This window comes from Schistocerca americana, chromosome X, assembly GCF_021461395.2.
Source record: "Schistocerca americana isolate TAMUIC-IGC-003095 chromosome X, iqSchAmer2.1, whole genome shotgun sequence".
NCBI classification, from domain to species: domain Eukaryota; kingdom Metazoa; phylum Arthropoda; class Insecta; order Orthoptera; family Acrididae; genus Schistocerca; species Schistocerca americana.
Genome location: NC_060130.1, coordinates 108,636,199 through 108,655,453, shown reverse-complemented (window position 1 = coordinate 108,655,453; position 19,255 = coordinate 108,636,199). Strand labels below are relative to the sequence as shown.

At 44.2% G+C, this 19,255-nt stretch overlaps 1 pseudogene; it reads right to left on the bottom strand.

Moving 5' to 3' along the window:
- Positions 1 to 10,283: 10,283 nt before the first annotated feature.
- LOC124557202 lies at positions 10,284 to 10,402 on the bottom strand (annotated as a pseudogene).
- Between the last annotated feature and the right edge of the window lie 8,853 nt (positions 10,403 to 19,255).

Here is a 19,255-nt window from a genome sequence, read left to right as displayed (position 1 = left end):
CGTCTAAATTTCCGGTTTTATTTTATTTTTGCTACCAGTTTCAACGTTACACTACTCTATCTTCAGGCCTCCTGACCTGCGTAAGGAAAGAATCATATCTCTTGTACAATCGAAATAGGGGACAGCATACAGTCATAAGTAACCGCAAATTTCTTTTTAACACAGATATCCTTTAGATCATCACTTGCAGGTTCAGCATTCAACATTCTGGTGGTTACACTGGTTATTAGTGTACCAGCATTTCACATTTGCAATGGTTTACCTCACGCTTACATTAATCTGTGATTTTTCAATCTTGATCACTTACGGGGTCTGTTCAAAATGTTCCGAAACTTTGTCCACAAAATTTTTCTACTCTTACCTTTTATTTATTGTGCATGGTCTCCTTCGAAATACTGTCCTCCACAATTGATACTCCGTTCCCAACTACGTTTCCACTTCCGGTAGCAGTCTCAGTATGCCTCTTGCTGGATCGCGCGAAGCGCCGTCTCAAATTTTCTTTTATCTCTACTATCGTTTGAAACGTTCGTCCTTTCAGCCAGGTATTTAACTTTTGAAATAAAGAAAATTGCTCAGGGGTCAGGTCTGAAGTATACGTAGGATGTGGCAGCACAGTGATTTCGTTTTTTGTGCAATAGTCACGCACTAACAGGGATGAATGTATAGGTGTGTTATCGTGATACAGGAGCCAAGAGTTGTCTCGCCACATTTCAGGCCGTTCCCTTTTCACATGATTCAGCCCAAATGTTACATTCTTGTGAAATCTCCCGAACAGTTAGTCTTCAATTGGCACGCATAATTTCGATGGACGTCGAAGGGCGCCCTAGACGAGGGTCATCTTTAACTACTATCCGGACTTTTTTAAACCGTGTCAGCTACCCGTAACACCAAGTACGCCTTAAGCACTCATCACCGTAGGCTTCGTGCATCATTTTGTGTGTCTCTGTAAAGATTTTCTTGAGTTTCATGACAAATTTAACGAAGATGCGTATTTCCTGTAACTCTGCCATCTCGAAATTCGCAAACTATGCGACACAACACTCTACTCAAAAGAAGACTGAACAATAACTAGCAGACATACATCAATGAAACTTCCGGCATTACACATTAAACACAGGCGTGTACAGGGATGCCAACCGCGTTTCGCTCCAACAAACCATTTGCGAGAAATTACGAAAGTTCCGTAATTTTCTGAACAGACCTCGTAAATATGTTACCTAGACAAATGTATTTCCGAAATTCCGTTACTCCACATTAATTGCCGGCCGCGGTGGTCGTGCGGTTCTAGGCGCTCCAGTCCGGAGCCGCGCTGCTGCTACAGTCGCAGGTTCGAATCCTGCCTCGGGCATGGATGTGTGTGATGTCCTTAGGTTAGTTAGGTTTACTTAGTTCTAAGTTCTAGGGGACTGATGACCACAGCAGTTGAGTCCCATAGTGCTCAGAGCCATTTGAACCATTTGAATCCACATTAATTATTTTTTGGTGCAGCGATTTTTTCCTTCGCTGTATTATTCACAGAGGATACAAACAGTGAACTTTCTATGACTATTTACCTGCCATCTGCACCTGTTTACTTTTAAGAACAAGGTTTTCTTTCCAGTTGGTATGCTCTCAACAGGTGACCACATTTTGTTTTATCACATTTCTTTCCCACAACTCAGGGCGTGGTTTCTTCCTTCTAAATTCATGTAAATCGTCTCTGGACACGCCTGACGGTTGCATCACCGAAGCCATTTTGAAACCTCATAGCTGTTTGCCGCATCGCAGTATAGTGCTGCCATCACGCCTCAAGTCCTTCCGTGCTATATAGGGACTTGCCTCTGTGACGAAACGAAATTTCATCACTGGTTTGGATAGGGAAAAATCACTCAAGAAGTCCCTTTTTAGAACCAACAGATGCGGAATCGTAAGGAAAGCACAATGACCGTAATAACTCTTATACCCCAAAAAATGACAATTCCCGTTTTTTATCTCAATGCCTCAATTATCATCAGCACTGAATCACTTCAGGCTAAAGAGGGTGTGGTTGCTTCAGGATGGCTGCGCTTTATTCTCTCCTCACCCTTAACTGCCTGAACAATTGCTCAAACTATAATGACTTCGGTCAAGACGAATGACGACGGCCTTCAGGAACCCATCATTTGTAGCACATTCCAGTTAGTAACCTGCTGTAAGAGTAAATCATGGTAACTATTCATTTTACGAAGCGAAGTATCAATCATCATCTGTTATGATTAATACTAAATCAGGAGCGAGAACAAATACCAATTAACGTCAATCTACTCGGATCTCAAAGTTGTGTGAGAATATTTAAATACTTGTAATGCTCTTCTCAAAATTCCTATTTGAAACCTACGTGACTCACTGCCCTATTTACGTACAAAATTAAGGAGAGAACTCCCCGAGAAACAAAGTGAGGTTTCCCGGTGACTGCTTATGCAATTATTATACGACCATCTGTGATTCGTTGCCGAGTAATTTACATTCCTACTCTGTGTATCACTGACGTACAGCATGTATTAAGTGGTCCTCTTTTTTACCGAACCGTTGGCGGTGTTTTATAGGCACTACACTATTTGACCAAATACTATCGTGTTCAGTGTTAAGTTCAGTTTCATAGCCATGTCGATCACAAGATGTGAAAGTGTTGGGCATTTTCTTCTGAGAATGTGCGAAGAATTTTGAGTACGACATTCCATTCGACAAATCCATGATTTTTTTCTAAGATTATCACACGTGGGTACCAATTTTCTGATATGCGAGAACGATCCAAATTGTGACACTGAGCTGTTTATCGTGGTAATAACAGTCGACATTTTGAACAGCTGTTTTCTTGTACACGTTGATTGTTGGCAAGCAGAGCAACAATAGTGTAATACCAGTGTCAGTCCCATAACCATGTGATTTTATTGTAGTTACACTCATGGCAAAACACATACATGTAATGGAGTGAGCATGAGAGGAACCCTGACAGCTAGCAGTGCTTTTGCCAGCTTTCAGCTGCACGCTAACATCTGCAGGCGGAAACAATACTCGTCTATACAGATGTGACAATACTGAGGCATTACCACAGAGACGTTTACAAAATCACGTTACGTGATTGGTCGAGGTAGGCGCGCGAAGCTGCCGCACTCATCTCACTGCAACTGTCAGGATCCTCCTGCTCTGGCTCGACTGTAGTGGAGCGCAACAGCAAATTATGGGGATGACGCGTCATATGAACATCCGCGACATACAAAGGTGATAGGGTACCATCCCGATCCGTGACAGCTCAACGAATATTGGTCGATTTTGGGTCCAAAATTCTCAGTAGAATTAGGGTTAACTTACTTGGGCAGCCAAAGAAGCACACTCGTCGCTTTAAAGTGTTCTCCAAACCATGCTGTCACAATTAAAGACTAAAGGGTGGCCGCATTGTTTAGCTGATAACACGTGCAGCCTTCAATCGTTACAGGCCGCCAAACGGATGAATATGACTGGAAAGATGACTCCTTTATCGTTCGCCTGTAAGAGACATTGGATGTATCCTTTCGACCCTTGTATACATCCTAATACGAAAATACTTCTTTTATTTGCCTGAACACAGCGCTGCTGGCAAGCACTGTATATCGCCTCGTGTGGTTTTCTGTGAGGTGGTATTATTCTACCCTGCCATCCGAGTGCACCAACGTGTATCACATCTCACCAGGTGACGAGCTTCCGACTTCCATTGGTGATGTTCCTTCACCCATCCTATAGTGATGTGTACGTACGAAGGCGGGTGGTGGGTCGATGCGCTGCGGCAAGGAACAGTGGACCATGTGACGCTCCAGCCAATAAAACCATTCTACCGTGTCCATCTGTAGCCTGCACTTCAGGCTGCATGTAGAAATTTGGCGTTTATTTTTCAGGTTATTTTAACTAGGTGAGGGTATTCACCCACTATAGTATTCATTATGGGTGGCATACGGTAAACGTGACAGTATTTCGTTAAGGAGCGACATTGATAGTTTTTCGAGAATACACATCTATTCAGCGAGAGTAAGAAGCAGGAACAGTTGCTAAACGTGTCGCTCCCACCAGCGTTGCCAACTGACAGGGTAGGCAACGGCTGGAGTTTGATGTGGGACACAACAAATAGACAGGCGACGTAGCAAGTATTCTCCGCCTCTATTTGCGCGGAACGCATCGCGCCTTCTTACTCGAACACCACTATAATTTCTACATGGAGTGACGTGCAGTGAGCACAAGTACACGTATTTTTGACGGTGTGGCTCCTTGCAGTTGTTGTTGTGCAGTATTCAAGCGTCGAGTGATTTTCTTTATTATGTCTATCTATCAACTGTTACATTCAGGGATAATCGAAGGCGACCCCTGCCACCCATAAGTTACTACCCTCTTCATATGATTCAAGTGGAGGTCGTTTTCCTTCAGTCTATTTATTCACAATGCACTCTTTAACCCAGTGCACGTGATAAGACAAGTGCCTACATTACCTCGGGGATAAGAATGCCATATTCCTCAGCTACCCGTAATCTGGCAGTTATCAAATACCCTGAAAGCACATCTCGTTCAAGAGGAAAACATCTGAATTTTCAAGGAAGCCTTAGAAATAGATACGGTGTTAATGAGCAATGGAAAACCTTTCGTCGTAGTGGACAACACGGCGTTAATTTTGCCGTACAGTCGTGTTACGTTTTAATGCAGGTATTGAAGAACCTCAGATGTATTCAACGACAAGAAATCATTTCAATCAAAAGTACACTGTCCAGTCACATTAATGTGACTATCTGTCAAAAGCCTAAATAACTACCTTTTGCAGCGCGCACGGCAACGAGACGTGCAGGGAGGAAGTTTGTGAGGTTTTGTACGTTACTGATACGTATTTGGAGCCATGCCGACTCAAGTGCTGTGGCCAGCTGCACTAGGTTTGTCGGTTGAGTATCCATGGCGTGAGCAGCCCGGTGGAGGTGTTACCACACATTCACACATTACACTGTCCTGCTGGTAGATGCTATCGTGCTTAGCAAAAACCACTGCATGTAGTCGTTGACGTGGTCCCCAAGGGTAAGGGCATAATTGTGTTGCTCAATTGTACCTTCCAGAATGACGAGATCACCCAGGGAATGCTAAGAAAACATTCCCCAGTTTATAATGCTACCTCCTCGTCTGCTTTCATACACTTCACGCCGTACATGCCGACGGCCATTTGTCCCACGGAGCATAAAAAGTGATTCATCGGAGAAGGCTAACTGTGGCCGCTCAGTGGACTGAACAGCCGCGGTGCTGGCGCGCAAATTCCAGCCTCCGTCGCCGATGAGGCTACATGAACCGGGCGCCTGCTTCCTCCGGCCCATACGCACCAACATTCGCAGAACGGTTGCTGAAAAGACACAGTTGGTAGTCCCTTGGTCCATCTGGGTAGTCATTCGCTTAACATTTGCACGTCTGGTCGCCCGCACACATCTGCGCAGCCGTCTTTTAGCCTGTCATCCACGGCCCGTGGTGCAACGTAGCTGCCTCGGCGCCGGTTTTGGATAGCGCCATTTTGCCATGCACAGTATACTTTAACAACGGCGACACGCGAACAGTTTACAAACTTAGCCGTTTCGCAAATACTTCTACCCTTGGACCGAAAGTCAATAATCATGCCCGATAGGACGTCAGATAAATCTCTCCGTTTCCACATTACGACGACGACTATTCTGCTTTCCGCATCCCCATCCCCCCCTCCCCCCCTCCCCCTCCCCCCTCGCCCCCTCCCCCCTCCCCCCTCCCCCCCTCCCCCGCCTGCGCGTTTTATATATCCTCCACTGCTAGTGCTCTCACCTGTCGTCTGCGAGTGGTTACTGCACGTTGACGACGAACATTGGCAGTGGTCATATTAATGTGACTGGACCTTGTAATTTTCTTTAAAAATTACGTAGATAATTTAGTTACACTTTCCAGTATGAAAGCTAATACATTTTGTGTTTCGTGGTCTTTCGTCGTCGTTAAAATGATCGCTATCGTCCCTCTGAGAAATGCCCAAAACTGGAGTTATTGAACGTAGCCTGAATCCTTCAATAAAAATTGAAAATGCTTTCTCTTGAGGTTTTTTTTAAGATTTTGACCACCAGAATACGAGTATTTTTAGGTGAGCAGTTACCTTTATGGGATACAATTAATTCAACATTCATTCTGCACTTTTGTTATTATGCTCAAAGTTTAAAACCTCGATACGATGAATCTAATGCAATGGAAAAATAAAATCGTATATATACTGAATTCTAACTTTATTGATAGCAGAATGATCAAAAGTGTCCGGACACATATTAGTGGACATTAATATGACGTGTGTGCACCCTTCGCCTTTATGACGGCTTGAACTTTCCAGTGAACACTTCCACTGAGGGTCGGTGGGGGAATGGTGGCCCATTCTTCCTCAAGAGCCGAAACCAGACAAGGTAATAATGTTGGATGGTGGTATCTGGAGCGAAGTCGATGTTCTAATTTATTCGGAAGGCGTTCTACTGGATTCAAGTCGGGTCCCTGCACAGGCCTGTCCATTTCAGGAATGTTATTGTCTACAAACCGTTGCCTTACAGATGCTGCTTTAGAACAGAGTGCATTGCCATGCGTGATATAAATAATAATCTTCTCTGAATATTCCTCTACTGTATGCAGTACACAATACTGTGGAATTTGCTCATATCCTTCCATATCTAAAGCACCGATCGAGGTGGCGCAGTGGTTAGACACTGGACTCGCATTCGGGAGGAAGACGGTTCAATCCCGCGTCCGGCCACCATGATTTAGGTTTTCCGTGATTTCCCTAAATCGCTCCAGGCAAATGTCTGGATGGTTCATTTGAAAGGACACCGCCGACTTCCTTCCCCATCCTTCCCTAATCCGATGAGACCGATGACTTCGCTGTCTGGTCTCCTCCCCCAAACAACCCGAGCCAACCATATCTAAAGTTTTCTTATACGCAATAAGTGGAGCACATCCTAACCGCGAGAAACAAGCCAAGCCTATGCCGTAACGCCACCTCCTCTGTACTTCCTTGTTCTACATCTACATCTACATAGATACTCCGCACGCCACTGTCCGGTGCGTGGCGGAGGGTACTCTGTACCACTACCAGTCATTTCTCTTCCGTTCCACTAGCAAACAGAACGATGGAAAAACGACTGTCTATATGCCTACGCACGAGCCCTAATCTCTCGTGTCTTATCTTCGTGTTCCTCAAGCGCAATGTATGTTGGCGGCAGTCAGCTTCAAACAGTTTCTCTAGATTTCTCAATAGCGTTTCTCGAAAAGAACGTCGCCTTCAGTCCACGCATTCCCAATTGAGTTCCCGAAGCACCTGCTTCACACTTACGTGTTGCTCGAAGCTACCGATAACAAAGCTAGCAGCCCATCGCAGAATTGCTTCGATGTCTTCCTTCGATCCGACCTCGATCGGATCCCAAACACTCAAACAGTACTCAAGAACAGGTGCTATATGCGGTATCCTTTACAGGTGAACCACTCTTTCCTAAAATTCTCCCAATAAATCGAAGTCGACCATTCGCCTTCCCTACCACAGTTCTCACATGCTCGTTCCATTTCATATCGCTTTTCAGCGTTACGCCCAGATATTTAAACGACTTCACTGTGTCAAGCAGGACACTAGTAATTACTATATCCGAAAATTACAGGTTTGTTATTCCTAATCATCCATGTTAACAGCCATTCTGATGTTACTCTTTTCTGTTGACAACAAAATAATTCTCGCCTCCCTTTATACACTATGTGATGAGAGGTATCCGGACACTTGACTGAAAATGGCTTACAAGTTCGTGGCGCCCTCCATCGGTAGTGCTGGAATTCGATACGGTGTTGACCCATCCTTAGCCTTGATGACAGCTTCCACTCTCGCAATCAGGTGCGGAAAGGTTTCTTGGGGACTGGCAGCCCTTTCTTCACGGAGTGCTGCACTGAGGTGAGGTATCGATGTCGGTCGGTGAGGCCTGGCACGAACTCGGCGTTCCAAGACATCCCAAAGGTGTTCTACAGGATTCAGGTCAGGAGTCTGTGCAGACCACACCATTACAGGGATTTTATTGCCGTGTAACCACTCCGCAACAGGCCGAGCATTATGAACAGGTACTCGATCGTGTTGAAAGATGCAATCGCCATCCCTGAATTGCTCTTCAACAGTGGGAAGTGAGAAGGTGCTTAAATCATCAATGTAGGCCTGCGCTGTGATAGTGCTACGCGAAACAACAAAGAGTGCAACCCTCTCCACGAAAAACACAATCACACCATAACACCACCGCTTCCGAATTTTACTTTTGGTACTACACACGCCGGCAGATGACGTTCACCAGGCATTCGTCATACCCACACCCTGCAATCGGATCGCCACATTGTGTACCGTGATTCGTCACTGCACACAACGTTTTTCCACTGTTCAATCGTCCAATGTTTACGCTCCTTACACCAAGCGAAGCGTCGTTTGGAATTTACCGGCGTGATGTGTGGCTTGTGAGCGGCCGCTCGACCATGAAATTTATGTTTTCTCACCTCCCGCCTAACTGTCATAGTACTTGCAGTGGATCCTGATTCAGTTTGGAATTCCTGTGTGATGGTCTGGATGGATGTCTGCCTATTACGCATTATGACCCTCCTCAACTGTCGGCCATCTCTGTCAGTCAACAGACAAGGTTTGCCCCTTGACGCTTCCACTTCACTATCGTTTGGGCAACAGTGGACCTAGGGATGCTGAGGAGTGTGGAAATCTCACGTACAGGCGTATGACACAAGTGACACCCAATCACCTGACCACGTTGGAAATCCGTGAGTTCCGCGGAGCGCCTCATTCTGCTCTCTCACGATGTCTAATGACTACTGAGGTCGCTGATATGGAGTACCCGGCAGTAGGTGGCAGCACAACGCACCTAATATGAAAAACGTATGTTTTTGGGGGTGTCCTGATACTTTTGATCATATAGTGTATGAATAGTACCGGACCCTCATTTCGTATCATCTAGTGGTCAATTCCGCGATGTGTTCGGATACTTTTGTCACATATTGTATTTCGTGCAACTGGCGTTTTTATAAATTTTACGTATGTCACCATACGATCTCGCAATCTTCCGTTATCTGTCTCTCAACAAATCCTCAGCTAAATCATCGATACGAGCAATATATAACAAAAATTTACTTTATCTTGTAGCTGACTGACTCGACAGGAATCAAAACACAGCTATAAAATTTCATTGTGCATTGATCCACAGGTCAGTGTATATCGTGTTTCACATAGTTGAATTTTACATGACCAGAACCACAGAAGCTGCTTCTTACGATCACGTATAAGTTTATTTCCTAAATCAGCACGTTTTCTTTATTATTCAGCAGATACCGTGTTTACAGTGCAGTGGCTTTGTGTATTGTTCCTGTTGATGTGCCTATTAAATGACGTCAGGAGTAAAGGTGAATGTTCACCATATTACTTGCGGACGTTTCTGTGTGCAGGTATAAATAAGTGTAGCTGTTACAGTAGAGTATTTAATAATAACAAAAAAATCTGTATCTTTATTCTTGCTTCAGTTTCAGCGGTAGAAGGGAGATGAAAAGCTGGAGAAGATTAAACAAGAATACCGAATGGCTGTCCTAGAAAAAGAAGTTTACTTCCGAATACGTCAGACTTAATAAAAGCAATAAATATGTTCTGACTGGAAGTAGCTCACTACAGTGCCATTAAAGGTTGATGAGAGGTATGGAATTATTTACCTGGAGCTTTTATCTATCAGAATGACATAGGTGCGCCTTTGGCTCGTATGATTTAAAAATCAATGAACATATGCCGATGGTCGTATCACCACAAATGACCCATATTCAGTAATAACAAAACTGATTAGGAAAATAAACATCCTAAAATGTATTTTTCCGTTCTCTGCTGTTTACGTTACCCAGTGGACGAATGTAATCTTCTTACACAGGTGAACTTCAAGAAGGCATTTTAAATAATTGATGGGATAAAATCTGATGTTCTTATTCGATAATCTATACAAAGCAGTCCTAGGAATATCTCATTGTAATTTGTGTAAAACTAACTAAACAACTCCGTCCGAACCGGCTTCGGAAGGCCCAACGGTACCGACCGGCCGCCGTGTCGTCCTCGGCCGATTTGCGTCACTGGATATGGATATGGAAATGGAGGGGCATGTGGTCAGCACATCGCTCTACCGCCCTTTGTCAGTTTTCGTGACAGGAGCCGCTACTTCTCAGTCAAGTAGCTCCTCAATTAGCCTCACAAGTGTAGAGTGAACTCCGCTCGCCAACGGCGCTCGGCATACCCGGACGGTCACCCATCCAAGTGCTAGCCAAGTCCGATAGCGCTTAATTTCGATGATCTGACGGGAACCGGTGTTACCACTGCGACAAGGCCGTTGGCAAAACTGGATGATGAAAAATGCGGAAGGCTGCCTGTTTTGTAACTGCTACATTTTACAAAAATTACCTTATAGTTCAGGAGTCGGTGCGGACGAGGAATGAGGAAACTAAGTGAGGTGTGAAGCGTAATACGTTAAGAGTTGCGAAGGAATTGAAAACAATAATGCAATGTTTGTAGTTACCTGGCGCAGTGTTAGAAGAGTGAGTTACCTGGCGCAGTGTTAGAAGAGTAGACTCATATTTGGGAGTAGCTGGTTGGTCATCTGGAGATGGATTTTCGTTGATTAGCTTAGATGAAGACCAGATTTGTTTTCTCCAGTAATCTCACGGCAAATTCCGAGTTTGAAACCCTGCGTTACGTTATCCTCCGTTGTCACTTCCCTTGTATGTATCAGCTTTCCTAACTAGTGCCTCTCTTCCAGCGACATCGGTTCAAGTGGGATGCTGAATCCGAGCAAATGTGTGAACTGTTGGCAAGGCACATGACAACATGCTGCTGTTGTCTAATACTACTAACGTTATAATGTCTGCAAAGGGAAATAAAAACAAACATAACGAGAACTTTCTGCGCTACCATAAGCTGGAATGCTCACGATATTTCAACAAAGATAGATAGATACTGAAGTGAATGTGACTACCCCAACCGGTAAGCACTGAAGAAAGTTTTCTTTAGCATGGAAATCTGTATTTATTCACATATGTTTTCCGGGCGCTATTCAACCACAGTGACACACACCGAGCGAGGTGGCGCAGTGGTTAGACACTGGACTCGCATTCGGGAGGACGACGGTTCAATCCCGCGTCCGGTCATCCTGGTTTAGGTTTTCCGTGATTTCCCTAAATCGCTCCAGGCAAATGCCGGGATGGTTCCTTCCCAAGGGCACGGCCGACTTCCTTCCCCGTCCTTCCCTAATCCGATGTGACCGATGACCTCGCTGTCTGGTCTCCTCCCCCAAAACAACCAACCAACCACAGTGACACAGGGACGTAGATCTCTCAGTAACCGGTGGACAGGCGGTAGAGAGGATGTTGCGATATATACCGTTACCTGAAGACCTGTTGCTATTTTATCACACGGTAACGTCATACTTATTTATAAGCCCAAGTAAGCTAAGGAAAGCGATGATAATTACCTCCAAGAACAACATTCGTTCTCATACTAGCTCCGTTCATAGGGTTCTCCTAAACGCCAGTTACTGCGCATAAGCCGTGAGGTGTTATATTCCTATACATGAACCAATGTATTCTAACATGCAAAGTGTTTTGAGTAAACCTAACAAGCAATGTAAAATCCACCTAAAATCGGCAAGCGGCAATGTCGCTCTTTCGATGCGCCGCGCATAGTCGGACAGCTGACAGTCCCTTCAGATTTTTGGATGTTCGAGGTAGTGGCATGTGTTTAAGTCTACTAACAACTGCTATTCAAAAATAATAGTGTATGACACCTCTTTTAATTTCAAGTGTTGCCTCTAGCCAAAACCTACAGACTTCCTAAGATCGTTACCTAATACTAAACGGAAGTAAAATAGTAGAAACACTCTGCACTATTATATAAAGAAATATTCTTTGGTGGTGACTGTACATGAACAAACAAAAGCAGGCTCCAACATAATTACTGTTCTATCCGCAGTATTTTGCTAGTACACGTCGAGTTGAGTAACTGTAAATTGGAAAAACTTTGCGTCTGCATTCCTTGTTCAGCTTTTCAACGGAGAGCCAGTATTTTCAGTTTCCATATAACTAGTAAATTAAATATTGCGGAACTCAACAGTAATGTCGTGTGAAACATAGTGGTTACTTTATTATGTTCGATAAAAAGACAAACTTTCAACGAAACTACTAGACGAAACCGTCGTCTGGAACACTGACACGAGCTAATCTGTTAATAATAACACTAAAACCACAATAATACACGAAATTCTGAATCCAGCATTGTTATTCTCGAGTAAAAAAAGAAGACTTTAGAAACAATTTTGAGAATGTGAAATTCTTCAGTAGAGTCGCAGAGCGAATACTTGTATTAGGATAAATTCAGTATTAAAGGACGCATTTAGATTCAAATTTACTACTTAAAAAACTGGAAAAATGCGAGTAGGAGTCGCCCTGTGAGGGTTCCGTAAAAACTGAATTATGTGCACAGTTATTTCTATTGGATCTGACGACTGAGTGTGCGAGTATCAAAATATGTGACATAAATGTCTGTATCTTTTGATTTCATTGACTTAGAGGCGTACATTTTTTCCACCACGAAGGAACCGTAGATCTTAGTATTTGGCTTAAATTTCAACCCAATTGCTGTACCCGTTCCTGAGAAAAAGGGATCGTAACAGACGGAAAGACAACTAGACGAACAATAGGGTGATCCAACCAGGACACCATTTTTACCGATTGAAATTCGGAATCCAAACAATATACGCAATAAAACAACAACTTACATCAAAGTATGCAACCATGTGGTATGTGCATGCTAGGTACGTGCCACGAAGGGAATGCAAAGAAAGTTACGAGGCTTGACAGTCAGTCACTTACCAGATTGTGCGCGCTGACACGATCGATGCACTGAACGTCGTTGACAATCAGACGGAGTGGCGCGAGGTTGGGACGTCGTGTTTCTCGTAAGGAGATGTGAGCATGTTAAAGCAAGACGTCGCGCGGACCGAGTGCGGATATTGTCGATTGCAGAGTGGCGGCAGCCGGCGCTTGTATTGGATGAGGTCACGCGCAGCTTTCTGTGGCCAGCGCTTCCCTGCTTCAACGTCATCATCTCAGTCAGAATTTCTCTGCCACTGGTTTATACAGCACCGTGAAATACCTATACATTTTAACAGATTTTTTTGTATCTTGTAACACGGAAACTATGATTTAATGTTGGAAACTTCTGTAATTCTTAGTTTTAATAGAAATCTGAAATCTTTGCCTGCATCATTGAGTTAAAAGTAAAATCCAATGACAAAATTTTGGTACATCTTATTATCTGCAGACACAATACCGTAATTGTCATTCCAAGACAACATATTGCAGTGGCACCAGTTCATAGCGTCTGAATTATTCAACTGATGTTCTACCCTACAACCAGATGGCAGCAGAAGCTTCTTTCATGAATTATCCAGTTGTGCATTTCCTGCAGCAATGCTCTCCACACGAAAAAATGAGGACATTCACTGACCTTATACCGAAATAGCCACGTCAAAGCAAAAAAAGTAAGGAGTGTTGGAGTTTAACTTCTCACTGACATCAGTATTAACAGAGACGGAGCTTATGCAGCCGGCCGAAGTGGCCGTGCGGTTAAAGGCGCTGCAGTCTGGAACCGCAAGACCGCTACGGTCGCAGGTTCGAATCCTGCCTCGGGCATGGATGTTGGTGGTGTCCTTAGGTTAGTTAGGTTTAACTAGTTCTAGGTTATAGGGGACTAATGACCTCAGCAGTTGAGTCCCATAGTGGTCAGAGCCATTTGAACCATTTTTTTTTTTTTTTGGAGCTTATGCCCATATTAAGTATGGGGAAGGAAAATAGGGTGTGGCTCTGCTAAGGTACAGTCGTGTTTCTCACTTGAAGAGACAAACTCTCTCTGCATTCCTGTTAAACAGAAAACGATGATGAAATTTTCATTACAAAATTTTGAAGAGAAAGGAGTTGTTCGTCTTACAAAATAGCCAGAAGACCCACATCGTGAAAGTTCCTCCTTTGTACATCAAGATTCTCTTTAATACGAGGAGATTTTCGTCTTGTACCAAGATATACTAACGGTGCTTATTTTTCCGAAATTCGTCGATACAGGCGAATTAACAGCTAAATGCATAGATGACTGCAATAATTTTGTAGACTAGTCCGCCAAAAAGAAGTTCTCATTGGAAGTTTCCAAAGTGGACGACAGGCAGTCCAGAACACTGATGCAGCGTTAGAATTTTACGAGGTTACGCGAAAGATAAATGAAATAATAAAAATAACAGGGATGAATACAGCCAACACCGACAGATAGTGTCCACCAAGTTACCAAATATATTATTACATATGATCCATAATGTTTGTAACGTTCTTTAAAAAAGTTTTGTGGACCGAATGCTTCAGTTTGAAAATTGTATTCAAAATGAAGTTTCTCCTTCACAAAACCTGATATGAAACATTTTAGATTAACTTCAAATACAGTGAACTTCTCAACTGTTCTGCAGTTCTCACTTACTGTCTTCATTAAAATTACTTTCATTGTTACATGACAAAAAGTCTGACATCGTTTGACAAAATAGATTCCAAAATTTAACTTCTCCGTATCAGAATTACAAAACACACCAAATATTACCAATCAGATATACGTAATCAACCTATACATTAAATCTGATAGAAAATACTTGGTTCCTGCATTCAGGGGTCAGTACTTTAAAATTCAGCAAAATCCACAAATTGCGTCACTGCATAGTTAAATCTAAATATACTAAATTTCATTACCTTACAAATTTGTTCCAGTTGCTTTACCTTTGAGTTACGGTATAAATTTATTACCCTTCTATAATTGCCATGGGCAATGCTCAGTATTAGTTAACAATCAGTATCACTTCAATTCCTGATAATCTTACAGCCTCACCAATTAATAACACACTTTACACTTTATAGTAATAACTACGACCTAGCATTTACTGGCTCTGCGTGAGTATAAACAATATCATTCGTCCATAGGCCAACTACTAAATTCTCCCAGCTGGCCACTAGCTTTAAGTGTTACATCCTACCTATGAATCAGTGCAACGGCAACTGCTACTGCGCTCCGCGCGCCCTACCGATTCTGTCATTCAGGCAACACCTTTGGATCAGCGGTGTCAAAAATACAATCTTTCCTTCATATGACAATCGTTTCAGGTCAATTCTCATGAACTATATTACAAAATCGGGCTCCAAGAACAAGTGGACCCCCTCACATGATTTTCATTTTGCAGCCAAGTGCGTGCAGATTTGATAATTCCTGGCAGTTTGCAACTGTGTACCAGACCGGGACTCGATCCAAGAACCTTTACATGTCGTGGTCAGTGGCTCTACCTACTTTTTTGTCTTCTTCCTTTCGATCTGTTTCTTCGTCGTTTTTCATCGCTGGTTCTGCGCTAATGGTGCATGATATCTTTCAGACAAGAACTTCCACCAATTTTTGTTATTATAAATGGTCCCCAGTCCCACGACCGATCAAGCTGAGCTAGCGTGCCGTCAAGCCGACTAAGCTCTTCAGGTACGTTTCACGACACACTTTATTACAGGAGTGCTAGTCCAGCGAAGTATTCGGGGGGACGTCTGTGAAGTTTTGAGGACTTAGGTAGCCACCCAAGCAGACCGTATCGCCGTCCTTGCTAGTGCACGTCATGCTGGTCACTTGACATTCACAAGTGTGGAAAAGATTTTAAGAATTCCTCAGTTTTCGCTGCTGTAAAGGAAGAGAAACATAGGCACAACCATCAAATATAAAGGAATGCTAACTGCATACAAATGTAAAACAAACAAATTTGAAAAAGTGTGAGGAAAGAACTAAAATCGTAAAAACTGTTTTAAATGACCACCTTCAGCTCTGTGGCACCCCCGACACCTGGGTACCAGCGAAAGCAGTCGTCGACGGGAGAGATGCTGATTGGGTTTGCACACCTGATACCTGGATACATGCGATTGATGTAGTCATTGTTGGGATGAAAAATGAGTAGTACGAAACAGAGTATCGAGAAAGGTAGGGAAGGGATGGGTGGGAATTCCTGACTTCCAGCCGCACAGGGCATTGCGGTAATGCAATGGCGGAAGTCGAAAATTTGTCACGGATCACAAATCGAACATGTATTTAACGGCGCCGGCCGGAGTGCCCGTGCGGTTCTAGGCGCTACAGTCTGGAGCCGAGCGACCGCTACGGTCGCAGGTTCGAATCCTGCCTCGGGCATGGATGTGTGTGATGTCCTTAGGTTAGTTAGGTTTAATTTGTTCTAAGTTCTAGGCGACTGATGACCTCAGAAGTTAAGTCGCATAGTGCTCAGAGCCATTTGAACCATTTTTTGTATTTAACGCTTCTCATAAGCGGTTGCATTAACCGCCTTTTCTTTTCCCTAGACCTCTTCCACTTCAGGCGTTGACCCCTATTACCCACACTACCCACAAAAGCCTATATAACCGCCGGCCGGAACGACCGAGCGGTTCTAGGCGCTACAGTCTGGAGCAGCGCGACCGCTACGGTTGCAGGTTCGAATTCTGGCTCCGGCATGGATGTGTGTGATGTCCTTAGGTTAGTTAGGTTTAAGTAGTTCTAAGTTCTAGGGGACTGATGATCTCAGAAGTCCCATAGTGCTCAGAGCCATTTGAACCATTAGAACCTATCTAACCTAAAAACAAGAAAAAAGCTAGTGCCACCGCTACTTTCACCCTAAAAGCTAACTAGGGCGGTTGTTTGCCACCACTTCAGTATCTTCCCACGAACAAGAATTAAATACGCCTCTGATCATTTTGTTAAAAAAACAAAAGGATAATAGAAAGGGTACAATATTTTACTACACAAAGTGCCACAGAAACTGATAAAGGAATACATATTCAAATACAGCGATATGTAAACAGGCAGAATGCGGCTCTGCGGTCATCAATGCCTGAATAGGACAACAAGTGTCTGCTACAATGGCAGGTTATCAAGACTTAAGTAACTTTGAACGTCGTATAGTCGGCGCACGAGCGATGGGACACAGTATCTCCGAGGTAACGACGAAGTGGGGTTTTCCCGTACGACCATTTCAAGAGTGCAACCTGAATATCAGGAATCAGGTAAAACGTCAGATCGCCGGCCGAAGTGGCCGCGCGGTTCTGGCGCTGCAGACTGGAACCGCGAGACCGCTACGGTCGCAGGTTCGAATCCTGCCTCGGGCATGGATGTGCGTGATGTCCTTAGGTTAGTTAGGTTTAACTAGTTCTAAGTTCTAGGGGACTAATGACCTCAGCAGTTGAGTCCCATAGTGCTCAGAGCCATTTGAACCAAAACGTCAGATCTCCGACATCGCTGCGACCGGAAAAAGAGCCTGCGAGAACGAGACCAACGATAACTGAAGAGAATCGTTCAACATGACAGAAGTGCAACCCTTCCGCAAATTGCTGCAGATTTCAATGCTGGGCATCAACAAATGTCAGCGTGCGAACCATTCAACGAAACATCATCGATATGGCCTTTCGGAGCCAATGGCCCACTCGTGTACCCTTGATGACTGCTGGACTGTTGATGACTGGTAACATGCTGCCTGGTCAGACGAGTCTCGTTTCAAATTGTATCGAGGGGATGGACGTGTACGTTAAAGAAGAAGACCTCATGACTCCATGGACGCTGCATGTCAACAGGGGATTATTCAAACTGGTGGAGGCTCTGTAATGGTGTGGGGCGTGTGCAGCCGGAGTGATGTGGGACCCTTGATACGTCTAGATACAACTCTGACAGGTGACACGTACGTAAGCATCCTGACTGACCATCTGCATCCATTCATGTCCATTGTACATTCCGACGGACTTGAGCGATTCCAGCAGGGCAATGCGACACCCCACACGCCCATAATTGCTACAGAGTGGCTCCAGGAACACTCTTCTGAGTTTAAACACTTCCGCTGGCCACCAAGCTCCCCAGCCGTGAATATCAATGAGCATATCTGGGCTGCCTTGCAACGTGCTGTTCAGTAGAGATCTCAACCCTCTTGTACTCTTACGGATTTACGGGCAGCCCTGCAGGATTCATGGTGTCAGTTCCTTCCAACACTACTTCAAACATTAGTCGAGTCCATGCCACGTCGTGTTGCGGCACTTCTGCGTGCTCGCAAGAACCCTACACGATGTTAGGCAGGTGTACCAGTTTCTATGGCTCTTCAGTGGATGTTGCGTGTTTCATTTTTTGTTGTTATGTTTTCATTATTTATTTAAATCTTCTTCCAGGGGTCTTCACAGCAGCCAGACGGTGCGATGTGCAGGTCGTCTTCTCTTTAAGCGAGGGTGAAACACCCTATAATTACCGTTGATGTCTCTCATCAGTCCACTGTGTGCTTTATCGTCTATCACTTCTCACACCCGGTACACTCTAACGGTGTGGAGGGCACGTAAACAACGACCCCAAGTCATTCGGAAAGTGCGAACCATACGACGCCTTGCGCCGTGAAACAGTGTAGTTACTCATTTAATTGCGTAGGCTTCCGCGGCCAGAGTCAGTCGACATAAAAGTTTTCTGGGTATGGTAACGCGTCATAATGTAAAGAACTACTGCTGCTGGAGAAAAACCAACGTTTTGGCCAAGGGGTGCAGCGGCCGTCTTCTGGGTCTAATGGTGAGTTCTAGCTATGCAGTGTCCTTTATATTTTGTTGTTACTGTTCGCTGCGCAGTGCATTACGTCATAATTTTAAAAAGGTAGTTAGTTTCATTGGTCACTTAAGGAAGAAGGAGAGGGAACTTGATTTTAATAGGTTATTGTGGTGGAGGGAGAACGTGACCTCTGTTACTTACACTTAAACACCCTAATAACATGAACAGGGAGGGTGGACTCAGGCTTGCCCCATCTTGGCTGCCAGCAATCAGAGCCCAAGACACCGCAGTGTCAACACGAGGCACGAGCACTACCGGCGAGTAACTGCCGCCGCGCGGCCGACGTCCAGCAGTTGGTAAACAGCAGCCAACTTCTCATTCGACGGTGACCACCAATCATGGTACATAACACAAGAGCCAATAGACCACAGAGTTTTTTCTATTTAAAACAGAGAGGAGGTTGTTCAAGAAGTGATTTTTAAAAATACTATTCATGTAAGACCGTTATTACTCCCGTCAGATCACCCTCATTACGGAAAATAATTGCGAAGAGATCACTGGTTTTTATTGTGTTATTGT